The sequence below is a fragment of the Sturnus vulgaris genome, chromosome 5 (genome assembly GCF_052056855.1).
Source record: "Sturnus vulgaris isolate bStuVul1 chromosome 5, bStuVul1.hap1, whole genome shotgun sequence".
Lineage (NCBI taxonomy): Eukaryota > Metazoa > Chordata > Aves > Passeriformes > Sturnidae > Sturnus > Sturnus vulgaris.
In genome coordinates, this window is record NC_142247.1 from 12,318,870 (window position 1) to 12,334,181 (window position 15,312).

Sequence of the window (15,312 nt, forward strand, 5' to 3'; positions counted from 1 at the left end):
TTTTTCATATTTATTCTGTGCTGTTGTGGATATAAAGTCTATGTTGGTTTTTAGCTTTATTTTTTACACTTTATGGTAAAGAGTTCTGAATTTATTTTTCTTAGAATAGGATTTTATTTCTTTAAAATACATCTGGCTAGTTGGCATAAAATGAAACTACAGCTGGCTCAGTCCCTAGAGTTTAAAGGAATATTTCTGGTCACAGGGGACTTAGCTCAAAATTTATTTCAGGACTAAGCACTTGAGGATTAAGGCAAAACACAGCCCATGCAACACTGACTATTTTATGTTTAAAATTTAGAATTGCTTTGAAAAACCCAGCCAAAACTTTTTTTTTTCTTTAACTTGTAAAAGATTACTGTTAATCTTTAAAATTTTAATGCTGAAGCTATGTTTTAGGAACTGTACATATCTGTGAAACACCTCTTTGCATAAAATGACAGGATTTGTTGAAGTCATACTTCTAATGGATTTCTTTGTTTTTTATTTATTTTCAAGAATGCATCACATTGACACTCCTAATTCTTCTGTACTTTGGATGGGATTTCTGAAAGCATTTTTTTTCACATCTAACTCTAGCCCACCTCTATCCCAACAGTGGCTTAAATGGGAGCAGGATTATGCCATTTCAGGAGAGTTTTGAAAATCCAAAATTGATGCCTATTATTACTTCCTTTAGACCAGAATAACTCATTTTTGCAGGGTATTGAACAAACACTCTTAAGAATACAGTTTTCCATGGCTCAAGAGGAATATAAGATGGAACTTTGATATCTGGATTTATAAAAGCCCAGATATCTTAGGATTTCACCCAGGTCTGTGTGTGAGGGAGCAGCTGCAGACTGATGCCCAGCGCTGTGGAGCTCACAAGGCAGGTTTTGAGCAGGTGTAAAAAAAAAAAAACCAGCTCTTCTGAGACAGAATTTTCACGAAACTATGGCAGCTGAGCCCCTTGTGTCAGGCTTAAAACAATCTCTATCATTTAATGAGTGGTTTATGTTACTCAGTTGGTACCCTCAGGTGAGACCCCACCTGCAGAGCTGCCTCCAGCCCTGGGATCCCAGCACAGGAAGGACATGGAGCTGCTGGAGTGAGTCCAGAGGAGTCACCAAGGTGATCAGAGGGCTGGAACAGCTCTGCTGAGAGGAAAGGCTGAGGAAATTTGGTTCTTTCAGCCTGGAGAAGAGAAGCTGTGGGGTGACCTCATGGTGGCCTTCCAGTGCCTGGAGGGAATATGGAACAAAGATGGAGGGATGCTATTGACAAAGGCCTGGAATGACAGGACAAGGGGAATGGCCTCACATCGACAGAGAGTAAGCTTTGATTGGTTGTTAGGAAGAAAATCTCCCCTGTGAGTCCCTGGCACAGGTTGCCCAGAGAAGCTGTGGCTGCTCCATCCCTGGAAATGACCAAGGCCAGACTGGATGGGGCTCTGAGCAACCTGAGATAGTGAAAGACATCTGTGCCCATGACAGGGAGTGGGATGGGATGAGCTTTAAGGTCTCTTCCAAGCCAAACCATTCTGTGGTTCCATTGTTTTGACATCCTGACAGTCCTCAGAAGGAACTCCTATAGAGGACAGCACAAAGCCTGCCACTGACTTCAGTGATTCACAGAAAGCAGAGTTTCCACACGATGACAAACCTCAACGCTGCCCCATCACATCCTCTCCATCCTTATTTTTCCCATGTGTGTGTCCAAATCCACAGCCAACCCTGAAACTCCTGGCCACACAGTCCCCAATAGCAGCATCATCACCTGTGTGCACTTCAACCAGCCCCAGCTAACACTGCAACAGAAAGAGGGTACAGTCAAAATGCCTCTTCTCTCACCCAGCTACAGAGCAGCAGGTCAATATAATAGAGCAATAGCACATCAATACAGGTTTATGAGCTGATTTCTAAAAAGCAAAAGCAGAAATGTAATAATGAACTTGTTTCCTGTTTTCCAGTGTAACACCACTTTCTCTACATCACAATCAAATATTATCTTGCCCTTTCAGCCAGCTCCCACTCGAGCTGACCATAGCAGAACTAACAGCTCTAGTGACCTTTTTTGCCATATGTCAATTCCTCTGAATTAAATTTTTGTATGAACCTATCCAGCTCAGATGAAGGCATTTTCAATAGTTCTTGGGAAAGCAAACACCTATGCTAAGAAGAACACAGCACTTTCAGAAATTAGCAAAAATAGGAGAAACTCAGAGAAGATCATCACACCAATGAGCAGTGTGAGACTTGACAAACCTGTGTTAAATGGAGGAGCCATGGTAGCACATTCAGCTCATTGCTTCCCTTCAGAACAGACATTATATAATTTTTTTTTTATCTTTAACTAAAGTTTTATTGAAACTCATCTTAAACCAAGCCCATTCACTCACCCACGGCTTCACAACCCAGCAGTTGTGTTTGAGAAGCACAAGTGGTTTTGTGCAGGGTTTGTGGATATATCCACCACGGGAGGAGGAACTATTTTTAGACATATCCTGATGCATCATTGTGTTTATGTAGAAAATTTTAAAACAGTTGGTTAGAGAAAATTTGACTTCTCTGTTAGAACATGAGTGAGAGCTGACTCACATTTTTATTATCTGAGTGGGTCTCATCTACTGGAACCACTGTTTCCAGTAGTTATATCTAGTAATTCTCACATCATCAGTACTTCCTCTGCATGCACTCCCACACATATTTGAAATTTTGAGTATCAAGAAAAAGGGAATTGGAAACATTCTATTCGTTTCACTATGCAAAATAAACCACTCTTTGGGGGTTAAAATCAGAACAGCAACTTCAGGAGATAGCTACTAGTCAATTAGCATCTCCCAAGTGTTTTGTGCAAAGGTTTTCTGGAAGACCAAAATGAAGCTCCAGCAAGCAAAGGCTGACATAATTTTAACAGAGAAGTCTTTGCTAAGCTATTCCAAATAAAGTAAATTATCTTTAAGAGACAGGCTTTTTTTCAGTATGATATGTTCACATGAAGATAAATACACTTGAGAATTTTGCAACTTGTCTGCTGCAATTACACAAGTAATTACAGAATAATCAACCTGGAAGCCATCTGAAACAATTTAAATTGCATTAAATTTTTCAGTTCTCCAAAACCTTTATCTAGCCACTCTTATATTCAGTGACAGAAATTACACCCATTTCCTAGGAAGTCTGGTCCCAGTGATTCAGATTCTTATTATTACGTTAGGGTTTTTTCTAATGTCTATTTAAACCCAGTCCTTCTTCTAGATCCCACTGGCATAAGGACCAGAGTTCTGGTTCTCTCATTGAATTTACTACTAAGGAAAACAAAATTTCAAGTAAGAGGAAACATTTCCAGATTGTTTTCTGGAAAACTAACCCAGTGTTTGAGATTGCAAAACATGAGGCCTTTTTAATGTTTTTTTTTTTCTTTATTTTAATGTTTTCTTGCATGACTTTTCTCACTGGTTTTAGTAAAAATCATTATGAAAAAAAAGCTGGTTTTGTTGGTGTTTCAAAAATGGAGTCCCAATCTGATTATGCAATAAATCAGAAAAGGCAAACTACTCTCATGGGACTGAAATGCTGGTTTTTGGACCAGAATGGTTTCAGAAAAGCTAAACATTCCGATTTTTATCTGAACCAAGCTATGTGAGGCTCTCCCATCACTTGTTAGTAGTCTGGTTTTTCACCTCTAGAGACTTCAGTTTAAATCCTGGTTTAGGTCACAGTGAGAATGAGTTTGGTGGTTTGCATCCTAGTGGACTTCTGTCAACAGTGAAAAACCACCATACAATCCTGCACAACAGGGAAGTTCTGCTTAAGAGAAAGCCTGGACTGGAATGTCGAAGTCTTTACAAGTCAGGACAGAAGGGGAATGCCACAGCTGCATGGAGAATTGGGAACTTGACACAAAGAAGTCCAAGGACAAGCACTATAACTTAGCTTCTGGCTTAAACTGGGACATATTTATTGTTTGTCCAAACTTGATGAGTTTGTGAAACTCATTTTGAAACAATAACTTCACCTATTATTCAAAAAAATCTGCTGAGAACCTCATACTGAGCAATGGTGACAAGGAAAGCAATCTCAGACACTGCACTTCAAATTAAATGGTTTGGATATGCTTTACCATCATCTCCACAGAAAACAGCTGTTAGAGAAATGATTTGTTGTAAGATTGATGGATTTATGGAAACAGTGAAATAATAATATAAATGTAACAAGAGTTAAAAAATATAAATTAGTCTATTTTAAAATGGAAGCACAAGAAAGCAGACCTTGCTAAACAAGTGAAATGTCCTTAAAACTAAAGGCTCTTGAAAGCCTCTTCACAGCAAAAGTGAAGGTTCTATACAGTTCAAGTTCCATGTTTGCTAATGTCCACCTCAGAAACATCAGGGATACATCAGCTCAATGTATTTGAAGCCACTGATCACAATCCCATTAACTGCTGTATCAGTTTAATATATTTAGTATGTAATCAGTTTAATTTAAAGTTAGGTTAACCTAACCAGGACTCAAGCCTTCAAGGAGAGGATTGACCCCAGTAGTGAGCTCCTGCTTCATAACCTCATTTAAAGCATTTATTTTTGAATGAAAAGTAATAGAAGCCTCTATTCTTTTGAAACAATAAATTCATCATGGTGACTTTTTCTGCAATATTAATTACCAGATGGGATTTCTACACCAAATTCCATTTCAGACAATAGCAGCTTGATGAAGACTTACATGCACTTTGGGTTGAAATGCTATTGCCAATGCCTTGCTATGCTGCCATTTTAAGCTTGGAAGTAGAAATATTTCAGGAACTGTAAAATGTTCTTGAGCTTCAGGATCTGCAACAATCTGCAGCATGTAGTAATTGAATCAGCATGGTAAACTTCTGTTTGGAGACCATTAAAATCAAACTTAGAAGAACAGCCTGCTCCCAAGTACAGTACAAATGTAGATCTAATGCAATGATCAGATAATAAGATCAAAAACATGGAGGAAGTGCTTTCTTCCAAAGCACATAATTAAATTGTAGACCTCACTGATACAAGAGGCTTTGGGTTTGAGATAAAAAACCAGGAGTGCAGACTGAACCTCTGGCTGGGAGAAGCACCAAGAGAAGTATTTAAAGTAAAATACAAAATTTCAAGGGGATTCCTGTGCAGAGACATCTTCTTTTTCCTCCTGTTCTGTTCAGGAGCAAGTCAACAATCAGAAAAGCAGCACATAGTGGTGATATGGAAACAGTTGCATAAAATTGCAACCTCCCTTTCTTAGTCCTTATGGAAGTGCTAAGCTTTTTGCCTCCAGACTGTAGCTGTCACCTGAGGAAGAGTCACTGCACAGAGTCACTGTCTTCGAGCCAGGAAGGGTTATGGCAAAGATTCCAATTAGCCCCATCATTACTGGCTGCACACATTAGGAGAATTGTCTTTATAAAACAAAAAGATGTGGGAACTAATTGGTTTTCCCATCCCCTTGCTTATCAGTCACACCTGCAGCTGGAATCAGTGGGAATAAATGGGATTGCAACTACCTGGGCTCCCCCAGCAGCCAGCATGGGTAAGTTATACACTGTAGTCACTATTTCCTGCCTGCAGGGCAATTGTTCATTGCACATTATTTACACAACAGAATTCTGCAAAGACAAGAGAAGTCTGGGTCTGCACATGAATTTGCTCAGATAAATACACCATCCTACTTCTTTAAAGCAACTTTTCTACTAAATTGATTCCCTGGGCCATTCCATGGAATCACAGATCCATTCGGGTTGGAAAAGACTTCCAAGACACCGTGTCCAGCCTGTGACTGATCCCCACCTTGTCAGACCAGAGCATTGAGTGCCACATCCAGGCATTCCTGGGGCTCCTCCAGGGATGGGGACTCCACCACCTTCCTGGGCCATCCTTGCCAATGCCTGACCATCCTTTTGGTGAAGAAATTCCTCCTGATGTCCAACCTGAACCTCCCCTGGCACAGCTTGCGGCCATTTCCTTTTGTCCTGTCCCTTGTTCCCTGAGAAAAGAGCCTGACACCCCTGGCTGCCCCCTCCTGTCAGGGAGTTGTGGAGAGCCAGAAGGTTCTCCCTGAGCCTCCTTTCCTCCTGGCTGAGCCTCTCCAGCTCCCTGAGCTGCTCCACATAGGACTGCCTCTCTAGACCCTTTACCATATTCCTAATGGGATATCATAGCTCTTTCAGCATCAATGAGAGAAATCTATAAAATGCATACTCCACATACACTATTTCAGTGCAGACTGGGTGCTGGAGTGTCAGATTAGACAAACAATTAAGGTTTTGTAGTCTTTACTCCCAATGAAAAGAACGGCTGAATGAGCTGGATGGGGAAGAATCGGAGCATTATGAGACTTGTGTTTGTCTTTCTGCAATTACAGGGGAGAATTTAGATGAAACCATTCTGCTGCCTGTGGCTTTAATGAAGACCACTTGTCTTGCCTAATCAAAAAAACAAAAAATATATAGTTGAGATCCAAAAATATCTTGGTTTAATGACGCACACAGGCAGAAGTTTATAAGTGGGTAAACTTCCTTGCTGCACAGCCTCAGTGCACCTGTGCAACAGCTGGGTTTAATCTGTCAAGGACTGTATTTTAGGAGCCATTGCTGGATTTTAGGCTGGAAACTGAATAGTGCCCCACCCAACCATGTTCCAGTCCACAAACATTACAGTGAGGGTAGAACAATTGTATTCTGTGGGTTAAAGAAATCCAGGGATGGATTTCACAAATCATGTGTTGTTGGGTGTTAAAAGAGAGGAAAATAAAGAAAAAAAAAGAGGGCAATTCAGCTAGTAAGAAAACAACCTAATCATCTGGTCTGGTGCAGCAAACAGAACACCTAGACTAATTGGTAAACATGATTGATACTTGTGCTACATTCATTACAGTATGGACAAACAGGATTCTGATCAATACCAGCTAAGTTTATAATTTTCACAGTTTCATTAGAAATAAGATTTGCACTTCTTCCATATCTTTCAACAGTTACATGTATTAATAGTCTGCACCAACAAACATACAGACATAGACATAAAGATCAAATACTCTGTCCAAGGGCCAAGCACAAATAACTATCAGCCAAACGACAGAAGGGTAAATAAACAAGGCTCCAAAGCCTACAGGCTTTCCCAGCAGTGATTTAGGAGACCTATCTTTGGACACTTTTTTCCTCCTCCCCCTCCAATCGTGGGTAAAATCTTGATACCACTGACCTAAGTGGAGCCAGGTTTTTAACTGTTAGCCTTGCCATACACACCCATCTGTTAAACAGATGGTATGAGGTCAGGGTATGATCTCATACCTTCTCAGGCACAATATCAAACCCCAAAGCATCGAGGGCAAAGGATCTGCATGTGACAAGACCACCTCAGCAGCACTGCTTCACCATGAAGATGAGCAGAGCTCTCTTTTCCAAACTTGCAGAAGGCAGGTTTTTCAAAAAGGACCATAAAAATGTTAGTTGGCCTGCTCTGTAAGATCTGACACTGCAGGACAGTATTCCTAAGGCTGGACACACTCCTTTATACACTGACCATTCTCCCTTCTATTTTTGAAGCCACTCTTCTAGCATTGAATATTGCTGGGCTGAAGAGTGAAACACATAATAAAATTAACCAAAGTTATTACTGAAAAAATAAACCCTCCTTAACACTGTGATTAAACTGTCAATTTACAGCCATCTGGAAAAGTTATTCCACCAACAGTCAATCCAGTCAACTGATGCTTCCTACCAATTCAGAAGCTAATGTAGCATCTCAGTGCTACTTGGCAATGTTCTGTTCTATAAATCACAAAACCATTTAGGCTGGAGAAGATCTCTAAAAACATCAAGACCAATTGTTAACCTAACACTGCCAAGCCACCACTAAAGCATGACCCCGGGTGCCATATCATTGACTTTTAAATATGTCCAGGGATAATGACTTCACCATTCTCTAGTCAGCCTTTTCCAATACTTGAAAACCCTTTCTATGAAGAAATTTTCCTTAATGGCCAACTGAACCTCCTCTGACACTTTAAGGCCTTTTCCCCATGTCCTGTCTCCTTTTATTTGGGAGAACAGACCAATCCCAATCTGGCTGCCCCCTCCTGTTAGTGATTTGTGCAGAGCCAGAAGATCCCCCCTGAGCCTCCTTTTCTTCACCTGAGCCCCTTTCCCAGTTCCCTCAGCTACTCCTGGTACTCCAGACCCTTACCCAGCTCCATTCCCTTCTCTGGACATGCTCCAGCCCTTCAAGGTCTTTCTTGTAGTGGGGAGCCCAGAACTGCCCATGGGATTTGCAGAGTGTCAGCAGTGCCAGCACAGGGACACTTTCCCTTTCTATCAGCTACAGATCAACATCCCTTTGTCTGTGGCCAATCTCATCCAAAGTAAAGCTGCTCCTCTCAAGGGACTGATGAAAACTTATTCTGCAAGCCATGACACTCCATTGGTTAGACATCCATCAGGGGCTGGGACCTTGGAATGCATTCCTTGTTTTGGGGCCTAGCTATGTGTGACCTCAAGTGCCATCGTAACCACAGAAATTAGGAATCCTCCTGAGTCTAGTGACCAGGACCAAGCTCTGGGAGAAGCTCTGCTTTAGATCAAAAAGGTCACTCAAGGCTGAATGAAGTGAGAACACTTGCTTTTCATTTTAATGAGTGAGAGGGAGGGCAACTAGATGCAGTTGACCTGAAGCAAATGTTTTTTCTATAAGTTTTGCTGAACTGGAAAATCAACTTTTCACAAAGCCCCTAATCAACACAGGGTTTCATGTTGAATACAGATGGATAAACTCCCCCATTGTATATTGCATTTTTTTCAGTAGAAATACTATTATTTTCTTCCTCTGTTTCATTTTTTCCTGGGAATTAGCTTTGCTTACACTAGCCTGAAAGTTTGAGCTTAGACGCTTAGAGGTGCAAGATGAGATTCCTAATCCCCTAGTGCAGTCACTCTATGGAAATTAGAAAACCTCCTTTTAAAGATTTATCAATGAGTTTCAGTTAATCAAGCACAATAGAAGGATCTCAGCCTGCATATAATTTAACACTACAAGGAAAAGCAATTTACCAGACACATGCATTAAAAACTGAAAAATAAGCAAAACCCCAACCCTTTGCCCAAATAAACCAGCAGATTTCTGAGTTGCCAAGGCTGTGGGGTGAGGAGATGATGCTGAATTCCCGTGGTGTGAGAATATGTGTACACAAATTACATCTTGAAACATACAACTCATGGTATTATTTGGAGGACGAAAGTTTCACCACAATAGAATGTGAGAGGGTCTTTCTGTCAGTGACAAGCCCTTTCACACATCTTTGCCCTGAAAAGAAAGGAATGCCAGCACACCGAGTCACTTCTGCATCTCCTGTCACCATATTTTCCTTTCCCATGCTCATCTTGGCCAGCTGTGACATTGTCCCAGCTCATCTTTATTTGAACAGCTTGATGGGATTCTAGAGCAGCAGGGCAGCCCTGCCAGGCAATTCCCATCCTCATCCACAGCTCCTGCTGGCCTTTGCCATATTTCACCACACAGATTTACAGGGACAGACAGACAGCTGCCTGACTGACTTACAGACAGATAGCTGGTGGATGGTAGAGCTCTGAAAGTAAACTCAGACTCTAAACTTCATTTGTTCGTGGTTTAATTCTTCTCAAGGGCTTCAAATCAAAAATTAGCACATTTTCTCACAAGATTCCTTACAACAAGCTCTGCAGAAATTCCTTTTGCACAAATTCCCAAGATGCAGTTTCAATACAGCTTTATGCAAATCTCATTTTTAAATGGCAGCTCTGATTCTTCTACTCACCTTTGCTTTCATGAACTAGAGATTTTGACAGTTGACATTGGGGTGCTCACCACATGTCAGTTGTGACTATGTATGACCATGCTATTTTTTCCTTCTCAAATATTTATCTTAACAATACCCCTGAGTGGTTAAGAAACATTTTGAATTTCCCATCTGTAAAACAGGAATTAGGGATCCTTCCCCAACAAACCCAGAATAAAAGGCAAAGTCTGAATATAAGCATCTAATGTCCTCAAGGTGAAATTTGGGCTCTAAATCTGAGCATATCTTTCTCAAACACACTGTCTAGACAAAACATTTTTCAGTAAAAAACCACTAAATTAGCAATATAGGTAATAATTAAGTAATGTAAGTATAACTAATAATTATTAAGTAATATTTAGGCTTTCCCCTATACTTGCACAAGACTGAAGCCTTTCTGAAACCTCAGAAAAGGGAGGTTTTATTCTTAACTCATGGAAAAACCTGTTTGGGAGTTACATACTAGGAGGAGTCTTTAGGTCTAAAATCCTTTAAGGAATCTGAGCATACCAAAAACATTCTTCTTATATTGAGTTCAACCCCAAACCCAACTGACTCTGTTTTCAGCATCCAAAGAAAATGTATTCAAATTTGTTCACTTTCATCTGAACAGGAAACATTGGACCTACTTGGGTTGAATAACTGTGATGGGGCAAGAATTGCATTGAACTGAAGAAAAAAAAAAGCTGCCAGCCTCACAACACAAGGCATTGCCCAGAAGATACAGGCACTGTAGGGATGGAACCATAAGTGATAGATTCTCTGGCCACAGGCAGGTGGAACAGCAGATGTTACTGACCCAAAGCTCCCACCATCAGAATGCTCCTTCCTAAGACAGGAGGCAGAAATCCTGTAGAAAATTACTCCCAGCTTATTTGCATCTACTCAGGCAATTGCATACAGTATTTAAAAATCTTGATCAGAATTAAGAAAAGCAGATCACTTTGGCCAAGACCACCTTCTTGCCAGAAGGGACAACTCTGTGTCTCAGCTCCAAGCCTTGCTCTCAGGCTCAGTGACAACTCTCTCTGTGTCTCTGAGCTCCAAGCCTTGCTCTCAGCTCTCAGGCTCAGTGACAACTCTCTGTGTCTCAGCTCCAAGCCTTGCTCTCAGCTCTCCAGCCTCTCATTGTGCTCCAGGTTCGGCTGTGACAGAGGTGAGTTTTGCTGGCAACCACCAGCCCATATCCTTCTAATTCCTGTGCAGCTGCTCAGAACTCTAGGCCTCTCCACAGCACCGAGCCTTCAATCAAAACAAATTGTTTGTTTCTTTCTGACCACAAGAAGAAGTCTGGTTTCATCGTTTTCTTTGGCTATGTTGCCTGACTAAAAACATGCTCTAATGCTAGGAACTCCAGGCAGCCCTCTCTGGAGCTGAAGTCATACAGTTGCAGTTTACAGTTCTGACTGACAAAGCAAAATAATTCAAAACTGCTTTTGAGGCCATGCACTCGCCATGCAAGCCTTCTTTGTAGCCCTCACTTATACTCTTATACTGAACTCCCCCATGAGCATGAAGATACTCGATGAAGGGCTTTGAAGGATGGCATGAGGAGGAGTTTCCAGGAACCTGTAGTGCACAACATAGGAATACTTGAGCTAGCATGGGAATGGAATGCCACCCAGGTGGCACAGTATGTGGCTCCTCAGGGCATCAGTTCAGCCTGTCCACAGCACCCAAACCTCCTTGGCTCACCTTTAGGCTTTCCCAGGGCAAAGTGATAATGCTACACTACTCTGACAGCAGCTTGGGAACAGAAAGAGAAGTGATAACGCTTGGAAACATTATTTTCCAAGTTCATGTTCCTCCTGGTTGCTGGAAGAGCTAGCCTGAATCCTCCTTATTCTTCATACTTTGCTCACTAATGCTGCTGTATTTGTCTCCACAGTCCCCAACTCTCTGGCAAATCTCCTGCTGTAAACAGAGCCCACCAGCAGAAACTTGTGATAAGCCTCAGTGTGCGTCCAATCCTGCAATTAATAGAGACAAACAAAAACTACACTGAACGGGGACAAATCTGTAAATTTAACTCCCCATCTTTTGTATAATTTAACAGTATGTCAGAAGAACATAACACAGTCTGAAAGAGGATAACACAATGTGGTTTCCTGAGACTGGGAAGGACTGGAGCCAGTGACCCAGGAGGTCTCATCCCTTCCCATGCTCTTCTTTTCTTTCCATGCTCCCTTCTTGCTGCTACACATCTAAATTTAGGCTGTAAACTAATTTTAACTGCAAGGGGCATGGGGTTGACTCTTTTGAGTGTCTGACACACTGTAAGAGCAGGGTAACTAAAACACAAATGCTTATGTAAATCCATCTTTGATTTTGTAATCAATTTAGTTCACTAATTTGTTGCAGGGATTGGCTGAAGTAACATGCCAGAATTTTTACAGCCTTTCTGCCATAAAACTGACAAGTGTAGGTTTTCTGGTTTTGTTTTTACTTCCTTTCAAGTGTAATAACTTCCCTTTTCATAAAATGCCAACATATCCTTTTAAAACTGTCAGGCTGCCATCAACCTGGTCATGATCCAGTGCCAGGCCATAGCCAGACAAGATGAGTTACAAGGTAATCTTTTCTCTGCCAAACAATACAAATATATTGGCACCTTTTCTCACTGCTGCAAATCAGCTCAAAGGGCCACAGAAATCAGAAACCCAAGAATGACTTCTTCCTCTTTTTGGGGTTTGCCTTGCAAGGGAAGTGGTGTTCTGCAAGGAATCTAATGTTTTCATTAATAGCATGCTGGCTTCTTCCCTTTCTCCAAGCCTTTTCCTCCACAGAAGTCCTGGATGTAATTTTAATGAAATTGAGGATGCCCTCCCCCTCTCCAAGTTATACACTGGATTCCTGAAGACTGGTTTCAAGGAAACGCTACTCCTGAGATGAAATACAAAGCAGCTGCACAACTTTGGCAGGGGAGACTGCACAAATGCCACCAAAGAGTGAATCACCACCTCAGCCTAACTGGAAGTGTATCAATATTCCTACTCAGGAAGGTCATGCAGCAGTGGAGACCATCCCTAACATCATGTATAAAAAATGGTACAAAAGGCCATAGAACCAGAGGACAAACCCCATTTTTTTATTTAGCTGACATGGAAATTGAGGTTTTTCAAAGCTTCTCAGCTGGTAAATTAATATATCAGCATGGTCAGAGTTTTAAGAGAGATCTATAAAACAGTGGCATTTTCACGTGACTTCAAGACTGTACCTACATTCTCTGCTGCTATAATCCCTACAACTTTTGCTTTTAAATTATTTGAGATGTATGTGGATGGTACCAAACTTCCACCTCCTTCCTCCATCTCTCACTTGTGTATTCAAAGGAGGACATGCCAGCCTCTTAATTTAATAGCTCTGTAAGGACATTACGAGTTGTGATGAAACAAGTGTTCCCATGCAGAACTTGCTGAGATAAATGCAGAACCATCAGGTATGCACATGCAGAGACCAGGTAGGGATTGTGAGAAGATCCAGTTAGTTCTTCTGGGAGAATATTCTTTTTTTTTTTTTTAAATCATTTTTAATTGTATGACCATAAAGTATACAGTCAACCTAGGGACTTTAGTGCATCAATCCTTCCTCATACCAATCTGTTGTGCAACACAGTACCTGTTTTGCCAAGCTGAGAAAAGTTCGCCTGGACACTGACAGGAGTCAAGCTGGTTTTCATTTTGCCTACATGGCACCAGTGGGAACAAAAATTCCAGGAATCAAACCCTGCTTTCAACTCAAATAGGGAAACTCCCTGTTTCCCATAAGGCAGAGCAATGCTAAGTTAAAGGCAGCATTTGCATCCACAGTAGCATAATAGTTAAAAATGCCAAGACATATTCAAAAACTGAGACAGCCATACACTCTGGCAATGCTTTCAGCATTACATAAAAGTATAAATATTAATTTCTTTAGCAACAGCAAGCATATAGGGATATATTATCAGGTATTTGCTGATAATGGTGTGTTATGAAGAGATAACGGTATGGAGGAAAGGTGATTTTTTTTCAAAATTACTTCTCAGAGTAGAAAGCATTGAATTAACTAATATATTAATGGCATTCATTCCTATAATTACTTGGTATTAGAACAAATATCCACCTTTGGTACTTGCAAACAAGCCCATGCAATTACAGTATCCATCACACACATCCTTTTTGAAAACTGGGACTATCATTGGAATTTTGTCAGCTTTGGGCTCTACACAATTTGCAACGTACGATAGTCATTTATCAGAGAATTCCAGCAAGGTATTATCTTTGGAAACCTGAACAAGAATTTCCAGCAGCAGGTTACAGGTCCCCAGACTGGTAAGGGCACGTAACTCCAGTATTCACAATTCCAGTGTTTGCACCTTTTAATCCAACACAACGTACCATTGGAAAGGTAATGTTTGCAGTCATGTTAGAAATCCCAACCCTCCCATGCATGCAGTATTAGAGAGATGTAGCTGAATATCAAACACACTGAATTTTAAGGCATGAAGTTTGAGACAGGCACACAGAAGATGACAGGAAATCTTTCACAATACTTCAGCTCAATTGTTCCGGAAGCATGAAAAGAATGATTAAAGAAAATAAAAAAGAAAGGTGACACAGCTCACTGAAAGCACAGAGTGATTTAGGAGTTTGTCTAGTTCTGCTTAGGAAGCCAAACGAACCACTCACCAAAGGAAAATGATAACCAGTAAGGAAAGGAAATCAGATGAATACACAATTTACACACCGTCTAGATAAGAGATATTTACCTTCAGATAACTTTAAATTCAACTACTGAAATCAAGTATTTCCGGTCTCCAAAACTCTTGTGACTTAGACCAACATCTTTATAGCTCTAATCCATGTAGTTTGAGATGAAAAAAAAAAAAAAAGGAAAACTAAACTAAAAGGAAAATTAAACAGAACTTGAGGTACCTACACTCCAGCTTGATCTATTACTGGATACACAGCAAGATAAGGTACAGTCAATAAGGAAGTCCTCAGGCAATCTTCTGTCTATAGAATACACCAAACAAAGTAGTCCTCTTTTTCTTGCTCAGTGTATTTCATTTGAAATGTTTAACTAGAAAATGGGGTTAAGATCAAAAACAGATTTCCAGGGAGAGCTGCACTTTAGCTGCACTCCAAAGCTCAGTACAAAATGTTAGATATATAAGCCATGATGATGGAGAAACCAAGTTTCCACTCTTAAATTCATATAGTATAATTAGCAACAAATCTACTCAGAAAAGTATTTTAAATATATTTTGGTGGCTAAGCAGCACCTTCCTATGTGATGACATAATGCTATTCTTTACATCAAATCCAACTTCACCCAGGAGTTGCTTTTGACTTAAAGTGAAGTCTATAGTATAAAAGCACATTAAAACTGATGTGAAGTTGAATTTTACAAGTGCTTTGAGACATCTTGAAAAAAGTGGTAAAGGTTGTCTTGGTGGTATTGGAACCCAGTTTCTTTGCTAATACATGGAAAGCCTTTCAAGGTTTCACTACAGAGAACCATTTATGTT

General features: G+C 40.6%; 1 protein-coding gene across 5 annotated transcripts in view; it reads right to left on the minus strand.

The window, feature by feature from the left end:
- LOC148223562 (uncharacterized) overlaps window positions 1-15,312 on the minus strand; it is a 60,421-nt gene that overhangs the window by 31,084 nt on the left and 14,025 nt on the right. The window lies entirely within an intron of this gene.